Genomic DNA, 24,506 nt, shown 5'->3' with positions numbered 1-24,506 from the left:
AGATTCATCCATGTCGTTTTTTATGTCAGTAATTCATTCCTTTTCATTTCTGACTAGTATTCCATTGAATATACTACAATTCGTGTATTCATTCAGCTATTGACGGACATTTGAGTTGTTTCCAGTTTTTTGACCACCATTAATTTCCAGTTTTTGACTACTGTTAATTAAAGATACACATATCTTTGAGTACTCAAATATGTACGTCTTTCATTTTCTCATTTTTCTTGGGTGAATAGGAGTGGGATTGCTAAGTTGTATGTTAAGTATATGTTTACTTTTATAACAAACTGACAAACTGTTTTCCAAAATGGTTGTATCATTTTTTTTTTTATTCCTACCAGTAGTGTATGAAAGTTCAAGTTCTTCCACATCTTTGCCAACACTTGGCCTAGACATTCTTTTTAATTTTAGTCATTCTAATAGGTACATAGTGGTATATCATTGTGTTTTATTTTTCATTTCCCTGATGACTACTATTGTGCTTGGTGGCCATTCATACATGCATTTTTGTGAAGTATCTGTTCAAGTCTTTGATTTTTTTTTTTTTTTTTTTTTACTGTGTTGTTTGACTTCTTAGTATTGAGTTGAAGGAGCTCTTATATATCCTAGATATAATTTTTGATCACTAGAACTTATTAAAAATTTTGCCATGATAGTGCTTTCAATGCATTACTGAAATAAAAATAATTGTCTAGATGCTAAAATGTAATACATCTGCTATGATATAGCTCATTTGAGGATAATAGAAAAATATAGATAAAAATATTCTTTTTGTCATCTTCAACTTGCATGATCTCAGATTTCAAAAAAGATGCCTGCCTACATATTTCTTCTTCCAGTATACTCTGCAATCTACTTAAAAAAAAATTTTTTTAAGATAGCTGCTAGATGAGTGCCAGTTTTATATTCCGGTTTTTTTTTTTTTTTCTGGCAACCCCTTTAAGAAACATATGTTTCTAACTTAAGTTACTGCTTTTTCCTCCATATGCTTCTTATTCCATTTCTAGGTATCAGAAAGGCATTTGGGTTGAATACGTGCATGATTAAGACCATGCAGCTGATTGGTGGAGTCAGGCCCTCCAAATAGGAAAGGAAAATAATCTGATCACCACCAATTTAAAAGTAACTTAGAAACAAAACATCAAACTCTTTTTCTGCCAGTGACTTTAATTTTTAAATTATATAAACACTTGCTCATCAGCTATTTTTTATGCTATTTTGTACATTGTTCCAAGCTAAACTTCCTGGGGAAGAACACAGGCACTGCTCTCAAGAGCTCAGAGAACAAGTGCTGGAGGACAAGAGAGGGAATTAGGATTCTTGAATGCTTCTTATGCTATTTGCTTCTGGTCTTTCACAACTTCATGTAATTTATCATCTGCCCTTATTGACCTAGAAGCTTAAATGATAGTATTTGGTTCAATGACATTGAGTAAGCATTCTGCACATGAATTAGTGGGACAAATTTGGTCTCAGAATTCCACTACTGCTTAAAGTTATTAAAGAAATCTCTCAATCTACTAGCATTATAAGTATCCTATTCTAGCTAGTTATATAGATTCAAAGCTTACTTTATTATGTAAACTATAGAGTGACAGGTCAGTGAAAGTGTTTCAACTTTCAGAAATTGTTGACTTTCCAGGACTTGCATTTCTGGCCTTAATTATCTTGAATATAACACATCAGTGTACAGTAAGCAAAGTGATCTCTGGATGACTAAAATAGATATTGTATCTCATATCTCATATGGTTCAGGCACAGCAGAATTCCTCCAATATCACTCAGAGCTTATGTATTCTTATATTAGGCATGATTTTCATAAGCCTGGTTATTTATTTCCCAAGTCCACAGCTATTAAAAGCAAAAAAAGGTGGGAGTTGGGGGGAGGTGGTGGTAAAGAGGGACTCCTATATGCATAAACACTGGTAGCAGATTAGAGAAGGAGAGAATCATAATAAAAAAAAAAAACATGATTTCAAAGGAAGGCCAATTTAGGACAGTTTAGTACACATATGGCAAAGCTCAATGGACCTTAAGGGCATCCCTGTGTCATAGGGTACGCCAACAATATGATGGCCCATGAGTTATAAAGTCTTTCCACGGTGATTAATATTCCTTTTGTTCTTTGTTTGTAATAAAATTCTAGATAGATTTCAAACCAAAATGATAAACAGAACAATTATGTGTCAAGATTAAGCGCCTTGACCATCTGGAAAACTTTCTCCTGTTCCTTGCCCTAATGCCTTTGTGCCTTCCCTCTCCCCAGCTGCGCATGCACACTTGCACGTGAATCCTCACTCGCAGGACTCACCCACTGATGGAATTTTCTCTGGGAAAAACTGGTTGAGCTGCCCTTCCTTTGAACTCCCTCTGCTTATACTATCATGGCACTAACAACCCCTTATGGTGATTACCTGTTTATTTGCTCATCTTTCCTATGAGATGGAAAGCTATTTGAGGGCAAGAACCTTGTCTTATCCATGGTTATATAAGCCTAGCACTTAGGACAGTCGTACCTGGCACATGGTAGAGAGGTGATACATAATTCTTAAATAAAGGAATGGTTGAATGAATGTTGAATAAATCCAGAATAACTTCTGAGAAACCAAGATTTTTCTGCACAGTACTTTGGAAAAGCAGCATGGTAAAACCTTTGGAAAATTTGCACTCTAATCTGTTTGGAAATTTCTATTAGAAACCATCATGTAGATAAGAGTTTAGAGTAAGGTGTCTTTAAGTGAGATGTCTTTAAGCTGTGAAAAATAAAACTGAGTCTGACAAATTAAACTATGCGTAAGTATTCTAACATAATAAATAAATTATGGATTGTATTTTTCCTTAAGAGTTCTTATTTGGTATAAAAAATATCCATAGCAAAAAATTGAGTATGCTATATTTCTATAATAAAAAAATACTTTTGAAAATAATACTTTAAGAACCATTAATAGTTCACCATTGATTTGGCTGAAAGAGAACAGTCAGAAACATGTTGTTTCATGGATCTAGTAACTAATAAAATACTCTTGCCTGCAATAATTTAAATCCAGAAAAGAGAAAAAGCTCATTACTGACAACTTTGCTAATGATAAAAAATTAGATGGCAGTAAATAACACTGGGCAATAACATTAAAGTTCAAAAATGCCATGTTTAAGTTATTAGACTTGGAAGTACAATGATACATACAAATGAAGAGGAAACCAGGTTTAAAGTACAGTACCAGGAATAAAACAGATTAAAGAGAAGGGTTATTTAACACTGGAATGGTTAATGAAAAAGCTCATAAAATCTCCTCAGACTGGGATAATGGCTTTGAAATCCTTTTTATGTGACTGAGTAAAAACCATTGTCATTAATATTATTTAGTTTTAGAATAAAATTTGTGAAGCCCGCTAAATACATGAAGAGTTGGATTAGACAGATATTTTAAGGGTCTTCGATTCAGGAGACTGACTACTCTACAAGCCTTTTTTGAGAGATGCTTTTTCCTTCTGCTTTTTTCTCTCCTCTGGCCTCTGCGACAACTATGTTCTTCTACTTTTTCATTTATCTGAGATCATCGTTTGGCCACTTAAGAACTGGGCTTTCTTCCAAAATAGGATATTTGATTGTGGCCATTTTGACAGTGTTGTCTTAAATATAAAAGGCACGCAAAAATTTTTCTTAATAGCTAGCGGGCATCATCAGCAGGCGTGGGTTGCCCTCGTGCTGCCTTACAGTGCCTGGCAGGCTCACGGATGGAGGAAGGCTCTCGGAGTGAGAGAGGATATCTGTTGCAAATATTGCGTTACTTGTCATGTGTACAAAAGCTAAGAAAGCTTAATAGTTTGTTTTAGACTGTAGAAAAAATCCCCCTTTCAGAAAAAAAGCTACATCAAAATGTCATATACCTGCTTATTTCTGTTTTGCATTAGGAAGTTAATAAGCAAGTAGGTATGTGAATTGCTCTATGAAACCTGGGCTCAATAAAACATTTTGTTTTCTTTTTATTACTTAAATCAGTTTTTGAGCCCTGCTTGCTGGTGACGTATTTGATGTCACCCATTGTTGGGGTTCCTTCCCCAACTTTCTTCCACCAGTGCCGTCTCCCCTGCAACACTGTATTGCCTTGGACTCCCAGGGCTTAAATGGGTCCTGGGAACATGGGCAGACGTCTGGTCCTGAGTCATCACTATGGTCACCATGACTCCTTCTGTCCAATTTACCAACTCTGAAATGGTACTTCACTCCTTGGGGGTGGGGAGCTCTCAAAAGTGCCTCTCCACAGCTCTTGTCTCTGCAGGCAGGCTCCATAGTGTCAGCCAAGGGCAGGATGCTCTGAAGCCAGCCAGTGCCCACAGCCATTGTGGGTAGCCTGCTCAGAAGTCTGCCACCTCTGGGAGCTCTATGGCAATAAGGGCCAGGCCTCCAAGACTCTAGAGACCAACTGCACTCCCAGCCTACCCCTTCTCCTCCCCAGGCTTCCAATACCTCAACCCTGGAAGGACCCACCTGGAATTTCTAAATGGATAAAAAACCTGAAGACCACCAAAGCCTGTTTACTTTTCCTGCACATAAGAAGGACTTGATTTTTAGGAGTGCAGTATATGGTCTCCCATCTCCCAAGGATAGACGGTGTATTTCTTTGAGGCAGCTGAAACCCAGCAACTGCATTTATGCATTTAGTTTCTGTCTCTCTCTCTCTCTCTCTCTCTTTCTCTCTCTTCCGCTCTCTCTCTCTCACACACACACACATTAAAGATCTGAGAATATTTGTTTTGGACAATCTCATTTAGCAGTAGAAGGGTGGTGATGAGGGAGTTTTATCTCAAAATGCTAATGCTATAAAGTTATTTTACTCATCTCCTTGACTGTCTTCATGATTATAACATGATCCAATTGTGGTGTGAAATTTAGCATAACCAGGTTCCCTTGGCAGCTAAGAAGGTATAGGTTACTAGAAGGCCTGCATTATAAGATAGCCACACTGTGAGACAGCAGCACAGTAGTGACTATCTCACCATTTTCTTACATTTTTATTCAGTTTTCCAGGTATCAGAAATTTACAAAACCCTTTTCTCTTACTTTCCATCTTTTCCAAAGACATAGAAATCTGATGAGATTTCACCAGTCAAAACTCACTGAAACTCCTGAAATTTAAGTTAGGCAATTTCTGCTTTTCACTATGGTGCGTTCCTGTAAAGAATAACAGAAAACAAAGACAGCAAAAAATTAGCATTTAATCTTCCCTCCTGCATAACTGTAGAGCCTGCAGTTACCCTTTTATTTTATTTTATTTTATTTTATTTTTATTTATTTATTTATTTATTTATTGAGACGGAGTCTCGCTCTGTCGCCCAGGGTGGAGTGCAGTGGTGCGATCTCTGCTCACTGCAAGCTCCGCCTCCCGGGTTTACGCCATTCTCCTGCCTCAGCCTCCCGAGTAGCTGGGACTACAGGCGCCCGCCACCACGCCCGGCTAATTTTTTGTATATTAGAGACGGGGTTTCACCGTGTTAGCCAGAATGGTCTATGATCTCCTGACCTCGTGATCCGCCCGCCTCGACCTCCCAAAGTGCTGGGATTACAGGCGTGAGCCACCGCACCCGGCTGCAGTTAGCCTTTTAAATCACTAGATGACCTTCAGCATTAAGGCTAGCTGCGGGGACTGGCCAATCAGCAGGCTGAATATTAGGATGGTAAAGACACAGGCAGTGAGTGATATGAGACTTTTTATGTTATCCAGGGTGATTTTTGTATGTGACAAAAAGTCTTTTAATAATGTTTAATTTTGATTTTAAAAACTGGCTTTTACTTTTTAAAAACTACTTTAGGCTTTTCAGTACAGCTTCCAACTCTAGTTTCTTCTTTTTTATGTATAAGTCAGACAGAAGTTAGTAATAATTTCAAAGGGCCTTTGAATAACGTTTAGTCTCATTTACAAAATTAATTAAACATTTAAACTGTCCTTATAAATATAATATATGTATTTCTTTTTAAGAACTTAAATTGTCTTATTTAAAATGTCACTGGATAGTAAATAATAACTTCATATTTAATAAATCACATTTATAAATACAGTGATCCTCAAATTTTCTCAAATGTTTCAAATATATAAAATGTCAAAATTAATAAATTCCTGAAAAATAATTATTTTATTCCTAAAAATCTTTATATACTTATACTTAACTTTCTAAACTTCTGAGGCATAAAAGATACAACCCCATTTGAGGAAGGCAGTTAAAAATTCAGTTAACTAAGGTTACTTACGACCAGGGATTTCAGTTAGTATTAAGACCTAGAGTTGCAGAGACCCAGAGCACTTCATCTTCGTCTCATCACCAACTAAGGAAACTACCAAGTATCGAGTAATTCAGGGCATTTCTCAGTATACAAAGGTTACTAATGACCAGAAATTCCCATCTGGGTGCCGATTAGATTCCTGCTGATGGCCAGGCGCGGTGGCTCACGCCTGTAATCCCAGCACTTTGGGACCCCAAGGTGGGCGGATCACAAGGTCAGGAGATCAAGACCATCCTGGCTAACACGGTGAAACCCCATCTCTACTAAAAATACAAAAAATTAGCCAGGCGTGGTGGTGGGCACCTGTAGTCCCAGCTACTTGGGAGGCTGAGGCAGGGGAACGGCTTGAAACTGGGAGGCGGAGCTTGCAGTGAGCCGAGATAGCACCACTGCACTCCAGCCTGGGTGACAGAGCAAGATTCCATCTCAAAAAAAAAAAAAAAAAAAAAATCCTCCCGACTAGATTCCAGGAGATCTGGATGATGCTAGTAGAACCCATTTTATAGTTACTTTCTCAGGGATTTCAAAACAGGCCCTGAGTCTTATATGTTCCTCTGTCCCTGGGTTTAGATTATTCATACATTACTAAGTCCCCCCAACTACTCATATAATTCTCCATCACCCACCAGGTTCATCACTGATATCTTTTTGGTTCCCAAGTTGTACAAATGACTTATCTAAGTCTAAGGGCTTTTGAACTAGATGGCATCTTATATTCTTTCATATTCTCAGGACCATACAACTCAACAGGTATTTACAATGAGATGGATTGAATTTGGATATCTCAGTATCTACTTTGAAGTCACCTGTCATGAAGTAATGGTTCCCAGAGCAGTGAAAAGTAAAAGGATTTATACACTTTTGATATTTGCAGATAAGCAAAATTATGTAATAAAACTTTTGTCCTTTTAAGGAACCATCTACATGTCAGGTACTGTGCTAGGCAGAAGAATACAATCAGTTAACACAGACATGGATTCTCTTCTCATAAAGGGTATGATAAAGTGAAGTTGACCATATCCTAGTATTGAAATTTGGATAATAAAAGGGCAGGTACCTAAATATTGGACCTGATTTCTGCCAACGAATAAACTACCAAAGGTACTAAATTCCCTCTTTTCTGGAGTGAAACTAATGCCTATTCAGCTGGAGTTGCTATAGAATTAACATGGAGATTATTACTAGCGATGTAGCTAGAACTTGTGGCAATTTACATTAAGAATGACCTCATGGAACAAAGAGAAAAAGTTCTGTTTTAAGAGTAATTTATTTATTCCCTATTCACTGATGAGGTTTCGTTTTAAATGAAATTACTCTACCTTTTAGGATCTCACTGTAGATATCGTAGTAAAGCTTGATCATGAGACTTTGGGCAGCTCCTGCTGAAGCCTATAAGGAAATTGGAATGAGTCACATATTATAGAAACCAGTTCATCTGATTCTTGCCTTATTTCCATTTGAAGGTACTTTCTGAATTAATATTTTATCATTCTGAAGAGCTTCATAAAAACCATATGCGTTATTTCCTGATTCTTAAGAAAGGGCTTTAGAAGTTGTTCTAGTCACTCAAGATAACTTAGAAAATATGGCCTTATTTTAACAAGTTTTAGGCCATCGAATGCCATATGCAACTGGTTTCTTAAATGGACTCAACCCATGGCAACACTTGGGAAATAGCTTTATTCTTCTCTCACTACTGCTCTCAAATCACATCACATCAAAGAATATTGAAATGGTGTCCAGAATATTAAATAGAAAAGTAGTTAACCATAAGAAAATATCAGTTTCCTCTTCAGTCATCCCTTGCTTTTAAATGAGTAGTGAGGCTGAGTTGGAAATTCAGACAGTGTAGGATGCTACTGCATTTGATATGCCCCAAGAACGATTCTCTGATGGGCAAAATGGTATTTTCAGTAGAGCATGTGGTGGTGCATTTGAAGCCTCAAAAGTAATAAAGTCTCAGGACAGTCCTCTCCTTGGGCTCTGGGTCTCCTGATACCTTCACAAGATGCTTTTTATTTTTCTTCTCTGGGGAAGCAGATGGAATGAACAACTTCTGTCTGTTATCTGCTATTTTTAGGCAAGTTAAACCATCATCTATGTGCCCCCTTTTGAGAAGATGAGCTAATTTAGCAAAAACATACAACAAACAAACAAAAACAGTATAACAAATGTCCTGTTAAATGTCTGTTTTCATTAGAAATTATATTCACTTGTTTCTGTTTGTTTTAGAACAGAGGTAAATGATGAAAGTGGGTGGGATTGGATGTTGCCATTGAGCCACAATTTCTGCCCCGGGGAAACAATTATCCTCTTTGGAACTGTCATTCAGTTGCTCCCACAAAGCTTGGTTATGGGCTATGAGCAAAACCCAGCTATACCAGCTTGAAGCCTAGAAATTTTGGATACATTGAAGAATCCAATCTTCTGCAAAGAGTCGGAAGCAGTGTGAGTAATAGTTAAATATTGTATTGGACAGGGACATTAAAAACTTTTGGCTGTTCTCTCTTTATCTGAAACTTCCAGAATCAAAAGATCTAGCCAAGAAAGGAAATCGTTCCTAATTTTGATAGGTTCTGTAATAAGAAGAAAGAATCAAGTCTAGCTAGCCAAATCTAGCCTAATAATCAATGGGGCAACTTCTAAATGTGGAAGTCAGTGCCTACCTACCATTGTTCTCTAGTACAACACAAAATAGTTTAGTAAATCATTTAGCTTAGGTATTAGAAAAATGCAGCAACTTTAGTATAGTTGGTGCCTGAAAAACACTTGCTATTCCAAGGCTTGATAGAGATACCAGCATATGCCTTCCTCAATCTCAATGTAATATATATTACCTCACGGCCTATCAAAAAGAAAAATCTCCAGAGTAAAGGGAACACTTGTATAATAGGGTATTCTTCTCCATATAGGACACAGATAGGTCAGTTATGGTGCTTTTGCAAAGTGAACCTGAAATTACAAGCTAAATTCTGACTTTAATAATAGGAAACAGGTCGGCAAAGCCTGAGTCCTGTCGTCCCGCCTTCCTCCCATACAGCATGAGCTTCACCACTCGCTCCACCTTCTCTACCAACTACCGGTCCCTGGGCTCTGTCCAGGCGCCCAGCCAAGGCGCCCGGCTGGTCAGCAGCGCGGCCAGTGTCTATGCAGGTGCCGGGGGCTCTGGTTCCCGGATCTCCGTGTCGCGCTCCACCAGCTTCCGGAGCGGCATGGGGTCCGGGGGCCTGGCCTCAGGGATGGCCGGGGGTCTGGCAGGAATGGGAGGCATCCAGAACGAGAAGGAGACCATGCAAAGCCTGAACGACCACCTGGCCTTTTACCTGGACAGAGTGAGGAGCCTGGAGACCGAGAACCGGAGGCTGGAGAGCAAAATCCGGGAGCACTTGGAGAACAAGGGACCCCAGGTCAGAGACTGGAGCCATTACTTCAAGATCATGGAGGACCTGAGGGCTCAGATCTTCACAAATACTGTGGACAATGCCCGCATCGTTCTGAAGATTGACAATGCCTGTCTTGCTGCTGATGACTTTAGAGTCAAGTATGAGACAGAGCTGCCCATGCGCCAGTCTGTGGAGAATGACATCCATGGGCTCCGCAAGGTCGTTGATGACACCAATGTCACTCGACTGCAGCTGGAGACAGAGATCAAGGCTCTCAAGGAGGAGCTGCTCTTCATGAAGAAGAACCAGGAAGAGGAAGTAAAAGGCCTATAAGCCCAGATTGCCAGCTCTGGGTTGACCGTGGAGGTAGATGCCCTCAAATCTCAGGACCTCACCAAGATCATGGCAGACATCTGGGCCCAATATGACGAGCTGGCTCGGAAGAACCGAGAGGAGTTAGACAAGTACTGGTCTCAGCAGATTGAGGAGAGCACCACAGTGGTCACCACACAGTCCGCCGAGGTTGGAGCTGCTGAGACAACGCTCACAGAGCTGAGACGTACAGTCCAGTCCTTGGAGATCGACCTGGACTCCATGAGAAATCTGAAGGCCAGCTTGGAGAACAGCCTGAGGGAGGTGGAGGCCCGCTACGCCCTACAGATGGAGCAGCTCAATGGGATCCTGCTGCACCTGGAGTCAGAGCTGGCACAGACCCGGGCAGAGGGACAGTGACAGGCCCAGGAGTATGAGGCCCTGCTGAACATCAAGGTCAAGCTGGAAGCTGAGATTGCCACCTCCCGCCGCCTGCTGGAAGATGGCGAGGACTTCAATCTTGGTGATGCCTTGGACAGCAGCAACTCCATGCAAACCATCCAAAAGACCACCACCCGCCGGATAGTGGATGGCAAAGTGGTGTCTGAGACCAACGACACCAAAGTTCTGAGGCATTAAGCCAGCAGAAGCAGGGTACCCTTTGGGGAGAAGGAGGCCAATAAAAAGTTCAGAGTTCAAAAAATAATAATAATAATAATAATAGGAAACAATTCACATTTAGATTTCCTTTCTGGTATGTTGTCCTTTTGTCAGCTCTTTACTGAAATAAACCTCATTGTAGACATGCTAGAAGTTCATTTTTTGCCTAGCTTAGCAAAAATATGTAAAACGACTATTCTCTCCTATTTGTTTTATATTCCCTTTCAGAATAAACTGCATCTGCCCAAACAAATTCAGGTTGTAAAAAGCAGAAAATCAAGAAGCTATTCCTAATCATTGAAATCAGCTTCTAGAATTATAAATATGGAAACTGCTTGTTATTATCAAACACGAAATGGTCATGACCATTTACAACAGCCGCTGCTCTACAACTCTGATTTACCAGTCACTAACACCCCTATTTATAAGTGTCACATTTATATGCGCAGAATTGAACTTCTCATTCCAGTTTATACTGCCAGTGAGTTTTGGAAATGGGAATCATGAATTTTTTGAGAGTTTTTTATTTATTTAGCATGGTATGTTACAGAGTAAATGGTAAATAGATGGAAATAAAATGTAGTTTTACTTTAAGTTAGCCATTTAGGTGATCAAAACATCAATTCAATTGAGTTTGGCATATTGTTCTAATGTGATTATTATTAACAGAATTTATAGTCTTGGATTTTTACACTAGTTGTAAAGTGTTTAGTGAGTCCTTGTGTTCTTAGGAGGCTGTTGTACTATAAACTAACCTGCCATTACCGGAAGTAGAAGATCAACTCTTAATTCATTATCTCAACAAATCATAACAAGGATGAAAATAACTCTACCATATGTTTTGAGAAGATCTTATGGTTTAATTATACCTATTATCTCATGTATAAGAGATACATGAGATCTTCAGATGAAATTAGTGATATAAGTAAGAAGGAAGGAAGAAAATGAAGGAGGAGGAGGAAAATGAAGTCTAAAGAGTAAGTGGCTGGTCCAGAGCTGAAGAACTAGTTTGGGGTAGGGCCAGAGAAAGGACAGAAACTCCATCTTTCTAGTTCTACTCATTGCACTCTTACAGGGTGCTGACATTCTTTAAAGGATCTTCTTGAGAGAGGTGGTGGTGGTGGATATTCTAGCTGTAATACAAGCTAATCTCATAGCCACAAACCTCTGGATTCAGAATTCTAGCACCAAGGAGTACTACTGATAGAAGGAGAAGAGGCAGCATTGAGGGCAGCTGAATGAGAGAGATGGGTCTTGTATCTAGGAACTTTGAGGCAGAGGGTCTCCTTCAGGAACCTATGTTACAGCCCAAAAGCCTAGTTGTATACCTACCTGCCCCTTTGCCCCTTTCCTCTAGCGTCTTTTTCTCTGTGGATTCATAATGTAATTCAATTGAAACCTTTCTTTCTGGAGGGCTTCAGCAGCGGCCTCTCTTAATGATTTCTGAGCCATAATAGGTTGTCTCATGCATTTTGATGCTTGATTAGAATTTTAGAATGTGGGAACTGCAGTTTACAGACCATCTAGCTAGGTCCTTGTTTGAAAATGAATGCAGTGAGAAGACTGCTGTGTCTGATATGAAAGCTGATAAATAGTAAACCTGGAACCAGAACCCTTAATTCAGATCTCTTTCCACTGCTTGATTGCTCTTTTGTTTCATTTCGATAAGGCAGTCTGCACACCAAGAGTGTAAGCTTTTTAAAACCAAGGACTTCTTAGATCCTTCCCGCTTAATGGCTACCCCATGCTGAGTATGTTCTAGGGTAACAAAAGTGTACATTGAATTGACTTTGGAGCAAAAGAATCTGCTAGCTGTGCTGACTATGGCTTCCTCTGATTAAGTAGGGGGATGTTTGTTTCAATGTGAGAAATTCCTTTTCTGAGCTCTGCTATGAATATGCTATGCCAGTGGTGGCTGTGGATAGTGGGTACAAAGTCAAGATACTAAGCCACAGGACTGCATTCTGACCCAGAATTGATGGTCATTATGACAGCATTCTCCTGAGCTCTCCTGACTTGCTTTGGTTATTGGATATGTAAAACATTCATTGATAAAGGAACTTCTCTAAGAGGCAAGGCACTTGTGCTTGTTTTATTTCAAGTATATTCCAAGGAGCTTGTTTAGTCCTGTAAATAATCATTGATACTCAATGCCTCACAGCATGTATTATTTCTGTTTTGCAGATGAATCAAGAAAGTCAGACTTGTTGGGTTTTCTACCTAAGGCAAATGTGTTAGTATTGTGTAAATAGATGCTCTGAAAGACAGTGGGATAGGAGGCCTTTTTCTGCACCTTCACCTTTGCCAGATATATGTACAAGGAACATCCCATGACTTAAAGATTGAAAACTCTAACCTGTGTTATGTTAATGCACCAACATCAACAAAGGCCCAGAATCAAAGCTGGGCTGCGTTATCTTTTCTAACCAGAAGCTCTCTCAGAAAAGTACAGCTGGAAAAGCAAAGTAATTTCCAGTTGTGTCTTTGAAGTTGTCTGGTGTGATATGATGGATGTTTAATACATGGTATGGATATTTTTAAAATAGGGAGCAATCATAAAATGATAACATAGAGGAACTTTTGAACAACAACATTTAAGGTCTAAAAAAAAGACCCTACAGAGCATTTTTTTCTTCCTTTACTTTATAGCTGTGTCTGTAGTCTAATGCTGATGAATTTTCTTTTTAAACTAGTGGTTTATACTCATTGGTAGTGAAACTGTTACTTATTATATGATTTTTATACCATGAAAAATTTCTCAATTTCATGAGATCTATCATTTCCCTATGTGTGTGTGTGCGTGTGTGCACACACGCACGCATGTGTGCATACATGTGTGTTCATGGTTAACATGTCTATAAGAAAAGCTATTTGCGGAGGGGCGGAGCAAGATGACCGAATAGGAACAGCTCCAGTCTCCAACTCCCAGTGCGAGCGACACAGAAGACCAGTGATTTCTGCATTTTCAACTGAGGTACTGGGTTCATCTCACTAGGGAGTGCCGGATAATCGGTGCGGGTCAGCCGCTGCTGCCCGACCAGTGAGAGCTGAAGCAGGGCGAGGCATCACCTCACCTGGGAAGCGCAAGAGGGAAGGGAATCCCTTTTCCTAGCCAGGGGAACTGAGACACACAACACCTGGAAATTCGGGTAACTCCCACCCCAATACTGCGCTTTAAGCAAACGGGCACATCAGGAGATTATATCCCACACCTGTGCGGGAGGGTCCCACGCCCACGGAGCCTCCCTCATTGCTAGCACAGCAGTCTGCGATCTAACCCCAAGGCAGCAGCGAGGCTTGGGGAGGGGCGCCCGCCATTGCTGAGGCTTAAGTAGGTAAACAAAGCCCCTGGGAAGCTCGAAATGGGTGGAGCTCACAGCAGCTCAAGGAAGCCTGCCTGTCTCTGTAGACTCCACCTCTGGGGACAGGGCACAGCTAAACAACAACAACAACAACAACAAAAAGCAGCAGAAATCTCTGCAGACGCAAAGAACTCTGTCTGACAGCTTTGAAGAGAGCAGTGGATCTTCCAACACGGAGGTTGAGATCTGAGAAGGGACAGACTGCCTGCTCAAGTGGGTCCCTGACCCCTGAGTAGCCTAACTGGGAGACATCCCCCACTAGGGGCAGACTGACACCCCACACCTCACATGGTGGAGTACACCCCTGAGAGGAGGCTTCCAAAGTAAGAATCAGACAGGTACACTCGCTGTTCAGCAATATTCTATCTTCTGCAGCCTCCGCTGCTGACACCCAGGCAAACAGGGTCTGGAGTGGATCTCAAGCAATCTCCAACAGACCTACAGCTGAGGGTCCTGACTGTTAGAAGGAAAACTATCAAACAGAAAGGACACCTACACCAAAACCCCATCAGTACGTCACCATCATCAAAGACCAGAGGCAGATAAAACCACAAAGATGGGGAAAAAGCAGGGCAGAAAAGCTGGAAATTCAAAAAATAAGAGTGCATCTCACCCTGCAAAGGAGCGCAGGTCATCGCCAGCAACGGATCAAAGCTGGACGGAGAATGACTTTGATGAGATGAGAGAAGGCTTCAGTCCATCAAACTTCTCACAGCTAAAGGAGGAATTATGTACCCAGAGCAAAGAAACTAAAAATCTTGAAAAAAGAGTGGAAGAATTGATAGCTAGACTAATTAATGCAGAGAAGATCATAAACGAAATGACAGAGATGAAAACCATGACACGAGAAATACGTGACAAATGCACAAGCTTCAGTAACTGACTCGATCAACTGGAAGAAAGAGTATCAGCGATTGAGGATCAAATGAATGAAATGAAGCGAGAAGAGAAACCAAAAGAAAAAAGAAGAAAAAGAATGAACAAAGCCTGCAAGAAGTATGGGATTATGTAAAAAGACCAAATCTACGTCTGACTGGGGTGCCTGAAAGTGAGGGGGAAAATGGAACCAACTTGGAAAACACTCTTCAGGATATCATCCAGGAGAACTTCCCCAACCTAGTAGGGCAGGCCAACATTCAAATTCAGGAAAGACAGAGAATGCCACAAAGATACTCCTCGAGAAGAGCAACTCCAAGACACATAATTGCCAGATTCACCAAAGTTGAAATGAAGGAAAAAATCTTAAGGGCAGCCAGAGAGAAAGGTCGGGTTACCCACAAAGGGAAGCCCATCAGACTAACAGCAGATCTCTCGGCAGAAACTCTACAAGCCAGAAGAGAGTGGGGGCCAATATTCAACATTCTTAAAGAAAAGAATTTTCAACCCAGAATTTCCTATCCAGCCAAACTAAGTTTCATAAGTGAAGGAGAAATAAAATCCTTTACAGATAAGCAAATGCTTAGAGATTTTGTCACCACCAGGCCTGCCTTACAGGAGACCCTGAAGGAAGCCCTAAACATGGAAAGGAACAACTGGTACCAGCCATTGCAAAAACATGCCAAAATGTAAAGTCCATTGAGGCTAGGAAGAAACTGCATCAACTAACGAGCAAAATAACCAGTTAATATCATAATGGCAGGATCAAGTTCACACATAACAATATTAACCTTAAATGTTAATGGACTAAATGCTCCAATTAAGAGACACAGATTGGCAAACTGGATAAAGAGTCAAGACCCATCAGTCTGCTGTATTCAGGAGACCCATGTCACATGCAGAGACATACATAGGCTCAAAATAAAGGGATGGAGAAAGGTCTACCAAGCAAATGGAGAACAAAAAAAAGCAGGGGTTGCAATCCTAGTCTCTGATAAAACAGATTTTAAACCATCAAAGATCAAAAGAGACAAAGAAGGCCATTACATAATGGTAAAGGGATCAATTCAACAGGAAGAGCTAACTATCCTAAATATATATGCACCCAATACAGGAGCAGCCAGATTCATAAAGCAAGTCCTTAGAGACTTACAAAGAGACTTAGACTCCCATACAATAATAATGGGAGACTTCAACACCCCACTGTCAACATTAGACAGATCAACGAGACAGAAAGTTAACAAGGATATCCAGGAATTGAACTCATCTCTGCAGCAAGCAGACCTAATAGACATCTATAGAACTCTCCACCCCAAATCAACAGAATATACATTCTTCTCAGCACCACATCACACTTATTCCAAATTGACCACATAATTGGAAGTAAAGCACTCCTCAGCAAGTGTACAAGAACAGAAATTATAACAAACTGTCACTCAGACCACAGTGCAATCAAACTGGAACTCAGGACTAAGAAACTCAATCAAAACCACTCAACTACATGGAAACTGAACAACCTGCTCCTGAATGACTACTGGGTACATAACGAAATGAAGGCAGAAATAAAGATGTTCTTTGAAACCAATGAGAACAAACATACAACATACCAGAATCTCTGGGACACATTTAAAGCAGTGTGTAGAGGGAAATTTATAGCACTAAATGCCCACAAGAGAAAGCTGGAAAGATCAAAAATTGACACTCAAACATCACAATTAAAAGAACTAGAGAAGCAAGAGCAAATACATTCAAAAGCTAGCAGAAGGCAAGAAATAACTAAGATCAGAGCAGAACTGAAGGAGATAGAGACACAAAAACCTCCAAAAAATCAATGAATCCAGGAGTTGGTTTTTTGAAAAGATCAACAAAATTGACAGACCACTAGCAAGACTAATAAAGAAGAAAGAGAGAAGAATCAAATAGATGCAATAAAAAATGATAAAGGGGATATCACCACCAACCCCACAGAAATACAAACTACCATCAGAGAATACTATAAACACCTCTACGCAAATCAACTAGAAAATCTAGAAGAAATGGATAGTTTCCTGGATACTTACACTCTTCCAAGACTAAACCAGGAAGAAGTTGAATCCCTGAATAGACCAATAGCAGGCTCTGAAATTGAGGCAATAATTAATAGCCTACCCACCAAAAAAAGTCCAGGACCAGATGGATTCACAGCTGAATTCTACCAGAGGTACAAGGAGGAGCTGGTACCATTCCTTCTGAAACTATTCCAATCAATAGAAAAAGAGGGAATCCTCCCTAACTCATTTTATGAGGCCAACATCATCCTGATACCAAAGCCTGGCAGAGACACAACAAAAAAAGAGAATTTTAGACCAATATCCCTGATGAACATCGATGCAAAAATCCTCCATAAAATACTGGCAAACCGGATTCAGCAGCACATCAAAAAGCTTATCCACCATGATCAAGTGGGCTTCATCCCTGGGATGCAAGGCTGGTTCAACATTTGCAAATCAATAAACGTAATCCAGCATATAAACAGAACCAAAGACAAGAACCCCATGATTATCTCAATAGATGCAGAAAAGGCCTTTGACAAAATTCAACAGCCCTTCATGCTAAAAACACTCAATAAATTCGGTATTGATGGAATGTACCTAAAAATACTAAGAGCTATTTATGACAAACCCACAGCCAATATCATACTGAATGGGCAAAAACTGGAAAAATTCCCTTTGAAAACTGGCACAAGACAGGGATGCCCTCTCTCACCACTCCTATTCAACATAGTGTTGGAAGTTCTGGCTAGGGCAATCAGGCAAGAGAAAGAAATCAAGGGTATTCAGTTAGGAAAAGAAGAAGTCAAATTGTCCCTGTTTGCAGGGACATGATTGTATTTTTAGAAAACCCCATTGTCTCAGCCCAAAATCTCCTTTAGCTGATAAACAATTTCAGCAAAGTCTCAGGATACAAAATTAATGTGCAAAAATTACAAGCATTCTTATACACCAGTAACAGACAAACAGAGAGCCAAATCAGGAATGAACTTCCATTCACAATTGCTTCAAAGAGAATAAAATACCTAGGAATCCAACTTACAAGGGATGTAAAGGACCTCTTCAAGGAGAACTACAAACCACTGCTCAGTGAAATCAAAGAGGACACAAAAAAATGGAAGAACATACCATGCTCATGGATAGGAAGAATCAATATCGTGAAAATGGCCATACTGCCCAAGATAATTTATAGATTCAATGCCATCCCCATCAAGCTACCAATGACTTTCTTCACAGAATTGGAAAAAACTGCTTTAAAGTTCATATGGAACCAAAAAAGAGCCCACATTGCCAAGACAATCCTAAGTCAAAAGAACAAAGCTGGAGGCATCACGCTACCTGACTTCAAACTATACTACAAGGCTACAGTAACCAAAACAGCATGGTACTGGTACCAAAACAGAGATATAGACCAGTGGAACAGAACAGAGTCCTCAGAAATCATACCACACATCTACAGCCATCTGATCTTTGACAAACCTGAGAGCAACAAGAAATGGGGAAAGGATTCCCTATTTAATAAATGGTGCTGGGAAAATTGGCTAGCCATAGTAGAAAGCTGAAACTGGATCCTTTCCTTACATCTTATACGAAAATTAATTCAAGATGGATTAGAAACTTAAATATTAGACCTAATACCATAAAAACCCTAGAAGAAAACCTAGGTAGTACCATTCAGGACATAGGCATGGGCAAGGACTTCATGTCTAAAACACCAAAAGCAACGGCAGCAAAAGCCAAAATTGACAAATGGGATCTAATTAAACTAAAGAGCTTCTGCACAGCAAAAGAAACTACCATCACAGTGAACAGGCAACCTACAGAATGGGAGAACATTTTTGCAGTCTACTCATCTGACAAATGGCTAATATCCAGAACCTACAAAGAACTCAAACAAATTTACAAGAATAAAACAAACAACCCCATCAAAAAGTGGGGAAAGGATATGAACAGACATTTCTCAAAAGAAGACATTCATACAGCCAACAGACACATGAAAAAATGCTCATCATCACTGGCCATCAGAGAAATGCAAATCAAAACCACAATGAGATACCATCTCACACCAGTTAGAATGACAATCATTAAAAAGTCAGGAAACAATAGGTGTTGGAGAGGCTGTGGAGAAATAGGAACACTTTTACACTGTTGGTGCGATTGTAAACTAGTTCAACCATTATGGAAAACAGTATGGCGATTCCTCAAGGATCTAGAACTAGATGTACCATATGACCCAGCCATCCCATTACTGGGTATATACCCAAAGGATCATAAATCATACTGCTATAAAGACACATGCACACGTATGTTTATTGTGGCACTATTCACAATAGCAAAGACTTGGAATCAACGCAAATGTCCATCAGTGACAGACTGGATTAAGAAAATGTGGCACATATACACCATGGAATTCTATGCAGTCATAAAAAAGGATGATTTTGCATCCTTTGTAGGGACATGGATGCAGCTGGAAACCATCATTCTTAGCAAAGTATCACAAGAACAGAAAACCAAACACCACATGTTCTCACTCATAGGTGGGAACTGAACAATGAGATCACTTGGACTCGGGAAGGGGAACATCACACACTGGGGCCTATCATGGGGAGAGGGGAGAGGGGAGGGATTGCATTGGGAGTTATACCTGATGTAAATGACGAGTTGATGGGTGCTGACGAGGTGATGGGTGCAGCACACCAACATGGCACAAGTATACATATGTAACAAACCTGCACGTTATGCACATGTACCCTAGAACTTAAAGTATAATAATAATAATAAAATAAATAAATAAATAAAAAATAAAATAGAAAAGCTATTTGCCTCTGTCCCTCCCGTAGCTGGTGGAATGAAACTTGTCACTAATGGTTACTTTTAAGCAGTGACTACATGAATTTATTGTACTAATTTTTTCCATTTTTGGTCAGGCAGTTGCTATGTGGTTTAGTGGCTTTGTTTAGTATTAAGGCTCCTAGATGAGCAATACAGCAAGAGAAGGGTGTCAGTGACACATAGTGTGTAGTAGGTACCCAATGAATTAATTAGGGAATGAATGACTCCAGATCATAACACAAAGCCTGGACTAAACCAGTTAGTGACCTATTTTCGAATGTTAGAGTTAAGTGACATTAGAAGTCACTTAATCTAGTTTCCTGTTGGGAGATATCAAATGAATTAGATCTATTTGCTCTAGAAAATATTTTAAAGGAGAGATTTAGAGTATTGGAAAGGATACCAGATTTAGTTAGATGATCTGGGTTCCATAGGCAGCTAAACTCTTGCTTTTTTGTATGACCTTGGATATGTTCCTTAGTTTTTCCCTTGTAAAGTATGGATAAAATGAGATAATGGATGTAAAATTGTGGGGTTCAAGTATTTAATCTACCTAGCACCCTTCTTCACTTCTAGCAACAGACTACATACCCATCCTGACCACAGGGCATATGGCCTGGTACCTCACCTCAACTGAACACAGTGATTGGTTCAAGAGGTGGGAACATGGTTGAAACAGGGCCAACTGGAGTATTCCTGTGGGATTCTTCAATGCTATCCTGACAAGCCTTTTTCTCTAGTATGGTATTGTTGTAAGGATCAGTGTTTGGAGCTACTGGTAGCAAATTGCTACCTTCTGACTCTCTCTGTTGGAGAGAATATTATAGCATACAAAGAGTATCAATGCTATGTTTGAATGTTTATGTACCTGCCACAGTTTGTGTTGAAACTTAATCCCCAATGCATAGTATTATGAGGTAGGGCCTTTAGGAGGTGATTAAGTCACCAGGGCAGAGCCCTCAAGAATGGGACTAGTGACCTTATAAGAGGGCTGGAGGGAACTAGCTAGGTCCTTTTGTCCCTCTTTCTCTCCTACCACACGAGGACACCTGGATGGTATCATCTATGAGAACAGGCCTTCACCAGAGACTGGACCTGCCAATGCCTTGATCTTGGGCCTCCCAGTTTCCAGAACTATGAGAAAATAAATTTGCTTTATAAAGTGCCCACTCTGTCATATTTTGTTATAGCAGCACAAATTGATGAAGACAAACAGATCTAAGGCAGAGATGCAAGGCAGATGGGGTCTAAGTTTCTGATTTAGTTTTTCTTTGAGGCAAACCTAACTCCTATGTTTACAGCAGTTTTTTGTTTTGTTTTGTTTTTAGTCTCAAAATTCCCTTTTAGGGGTTAAGGTAGCTTGTCAGGTTCCTATGATTCGCTGACTGAAAGAGTTTCAACTCATCTAGTAACCAGTGAACTGAAGAAAACAGGATTCATGGGGTCTAACCAGAAAGCATCTTTATTTTGTTTCCTATTTTCCAATTAGAGTATATTCAGTAGAGGAAGCTCCTCCCTACCCCAAAATGAAAACTTGGGTGGCCCTATGATTTTCCTCTTAATTTTAAGTAATATACTTTATTATAGTGACTTTTAGTTGGAAATTATCAGAGTAGAATGGCCAATTCCATGAGGTAATCAAAACTTCAAAGTTGATTTGAGTTAAATCTCCCAGTTTCCCTTTCCCAGTTAGTTCCTTTGACAGTTAGAAACTCTCTGTCTACCTTAAGTTTCTACTTGATAGTTCCTGATCCTGCCAGGGCCTAAGCTGGAAAAGGAAGGAAAAGAGGGAGAGGAAAAGAGAGGGGGCAGGAAAGTGCTTACTTGGCTCATAGTGACATATGGCTTCATGCTTCAGTGCCTGGTAAGTGTTTAAAGCTCACTCTTTCTGCTGGTCACTGTGAGTTTCTGCCATGCCTACCCTCTTCATTTTATTTACTTGTAGTGTAGTCAGTGCATTTTTCCCATATCCTGGTTTTCAGCAATCTGTTCCATAAATGTTCCATTGTGAGATTCCTTTCACTGCTCCAGGCAGTCCTCTGGCAGGATCTAAGTGGCTTCAGCCCAGCTCTCCCCCTTGTGGCTCGCATCTGTCCACAGGGAGCACTCGTGATCCTGGACAGACAAGCACCGGAAGTGCAGGCCAATCTAGCACAGTCCCCACCACCTTCCCACCTCTCCTTCAGCTTCTGCTCTTCCAGCTTTTCCAGGCAGGAGTCACACATATATCCCCTCCTAACTGTAGGGGCACATGCCAGGATTCCTGAACAGCCCTTTTGAAGCCCCTCTCTCCTGACTTGCCCACATCACCATCACTCATCCCTCTGTGTTACATGTGAGAAGGGGGACACTGTGCTCCCAAGAAAACTTCCTTAGAAACTCTCCCTTAAATTCCATACTTTTGACTCTTTCATTTTGAATGTGGGTTAGGGCTTTTTAGAACCACAAAACAGGTTGCAAAATGTTTCTTTTACAAATGTACACGTGGGCCTGGAACTTCAGAGTGGAATTTCATGAACATATCTGGGTATCTGTGTTGAAATTTCTAATTTAGCAGTCCCTTAAAAAAAAAAAAAGTGTTTTGTAAACTGTGAAGTGCTACACAAATGTAGGGAAGTAACTCCCTTTGCCCTGAAGTCATGCAAGGACTGAATGAGACAAGAGAGAGAATAAAATGTTGTTGTACTTCTTGAAGAAGAAAACATTTGCAAGAGATTTATGGGGGCTAGCCTGAGTGACTTGTTTTTGTATCTAGTTAGTTCATACTGTATTACTTAGTTGAGGTAGTATTGTTCATAATACACAGCTTCCAATTTGTGCTGCTTGTAACTGAATTCAGGTTTAGCTGCTCCCCACCTGAAAAACCAAATACATGAGAGGTGAGATGTGGTGAAAGGAAGGCAGTTTTATTCAAATGCCAACAGAGGACATGACCAGGCTGAAGCCTCAAAGGAACCATCTCAAAATTTTAGGTGGAGCAAAGGAAGGAAGCTTGGTATGGGAAACATGCGCGAGCGGTGCATGCTGCAGGTCTGTATGTCACTTTCTGATGGCCGTCTTCGGTTCTTATACACCCGGAGTGTGAGCTGGTGCCATTTTGGTTGTGTCTGGGTTGTAGATTCACTGCCTTGAGGTAATCTCTAAGTGGGGGAGAATTCCATACCTAAGTCTTCATGCCTAGTTCATTTTAAGATTAGCCCATGAATTTCTAAGCAAGCATATGGTTAGATAAGTGCAGAGTGCCAGGGAGTGGGAAAGAGGGAAACAATGAATTTTAAGGTACATTTTAAGGCTATAGTTTAAGACAAGGGGAAAAGAAGTTTTAAAATGCATTTCTAAGCTGAGAGGTTCAGTTACATGCTCTTCTAACTGAATGTATAAATGACACTAATTAAGACAGTAAGGGACAAACATTTGAAATAAAAAATAAGAGTTGCTCAGGCAGCCAGTATTTCTCTGCCTTTTGGTTTAGGCAGCCTGATGTTTGTACAGACACATAACATGTCCACATATTCAGTGTAGGTTTCTGTGGTTATGGTGTTTTGCCTATGTGCACAAGCTGATTGACCATCCCGTACCACACCAGAAAAGTACTTTCTTCACTCAAAGGTTGGAGAAATTGCCAGAAAACAGGAGAGATCAAATGGGAAGCTGCACCCATCACCTGGAGTCCACAGGTCCTCATTTATCCATTTAGTTCATTCAGCAACTATTTATTGAACACCTACTATTTTTCCAAGGCACTATGCTAGCCAGTAGGTCTATAGTGGTGAAATAGACAGAGTTAGCTATCTAATGGGGGAAACAGGACATCACACATTTTCATGCCCAATTATAAATTGTGCTAAGTGGCAAGAAGGAAAAGAAAAGGATGGGAGAAGAGCAGGGATCTCCTAACTTAGTTTGATATGTGTGGGGAAGGCATTCTTGGCGGAGGAGACATAAAGGGTGGGTCTCACTATTTGTCCATGTTTTCAGTTCACATATGTTCCTAATTAAAATTAAATACCAGTAGTCAGTATCTAAATATCCTTAGGTTAGGACGTAGTATTTTCCAGGGTTATGTTGCAAACCTATTCTTCCAAAATGTTTTCTTCTTCAGATGGTGCTCGATACTTTTCTTAAGTAGAGCTAAGAATTTGTTTTAAAAAGGCTACTTTGAGAAACATCACTGTTTATTGGAATATAAATTTGTGTATAATACTTTCTCTATGTAGTCAGTTCTGCCTTCTCAGAGCTTTTATTTTTATGCCAAACTTGAAGAACTCTTGCAGAGGAGTCGTTCTTTTGTTGTTTTGCTCTTTCTCATACTTTATAGTTAGTTCTTCCACTTACTTATTTTATTTCAAAGCAGGGATCCAAGGGAAGGAGTGGTGACGAAAACCTTTTTCGCTATGTACGTTTTCTCAAAAAAAAAATTTACCTAAGGTTTTCTTCAAGAAAGTAAGAAAATGAATATGGTTTTGAGCATATTATGAACACAGAGCAATTTCACTTGACTGAAATAGGATGGATTGAAAAATGCCTGTATTTCCACTCCGATATGGTATCTGCTTAAAGTATGGGCTACAGGGAATGCTTGACACCTCTTCAAGCTATCAGAAGTTTTATTTTGATAGAAATTATTTCCCAAATGCTGCATGACATAGGAGACATAGTGCTGGACAGTGCATTAAGAAACTTTGCGTCTGATTTATATTTTGTTCCCTGTAGTCTTGGGTAAGTTGTTTAGTTGCTGTATGCCTCAGTTTCCTTAGCTACAAGGTGA

General features: G+C 40.0%; 1 protein-coding gene and 1 pseudogene across 3 annotated transcripts in view; both read left to right on the top strand.

Annotated features, from left to right (window-relative positions):
- The window catches only part of PPM1L (protein phosphatase, Mg2+/Mn2+ dependent 1L), a 333,027-nt gene that overhangs the window by 180,658 nt on the left and 127,863 nt on the right, over positions 1–24,506 (top strand). The window contains exon 1 of one of the 2 annotated variants that reach the window (XM_033202706.1): positions 8,606–8,731. The exons of the other annotated variant lie outside the window; for it this stretch is intronic. The gene's annotated coding sequence lies outside the window, so the exon portion shown is untranslated. Of the gene's footprint in view, positions 1–8,605; positions 8,732–24,506 lie in introns of those variants that run through there. 2 annotated transcript variants of the gene reach the window in all.
- On the top strand, positions 9,250–10,681 carry LOC117079072 (annotated as a pseudogene). The gene has a single exon (XR_004435257.1). The product of XR_004435257.1 is annotated as a keratin, type I cytoskeletal 18-like (transcript).

This window comes from Trachypithecus francoisi, unplaced genomic scaffold, assembly GCF_009764315.1.
Source record: "Trachypithecus francoisi isolate TF-2019V2 unplaced genomic scaffold, Tfra_2.0 Lachesis_group0, whole genome shotgun sequence".
Lineage (NCBI taxonomy): Eukaryota > Metazoa > Chordata > Mammalia > Primates > Cercopithecidae > Trachypithecus > Trachypithecus francoisi.
The sequence above is the reverse complement of the archived record's forward strand: the minus strand, read 5'-3'. Positions and strand labels throughout refer to the sequence as shown.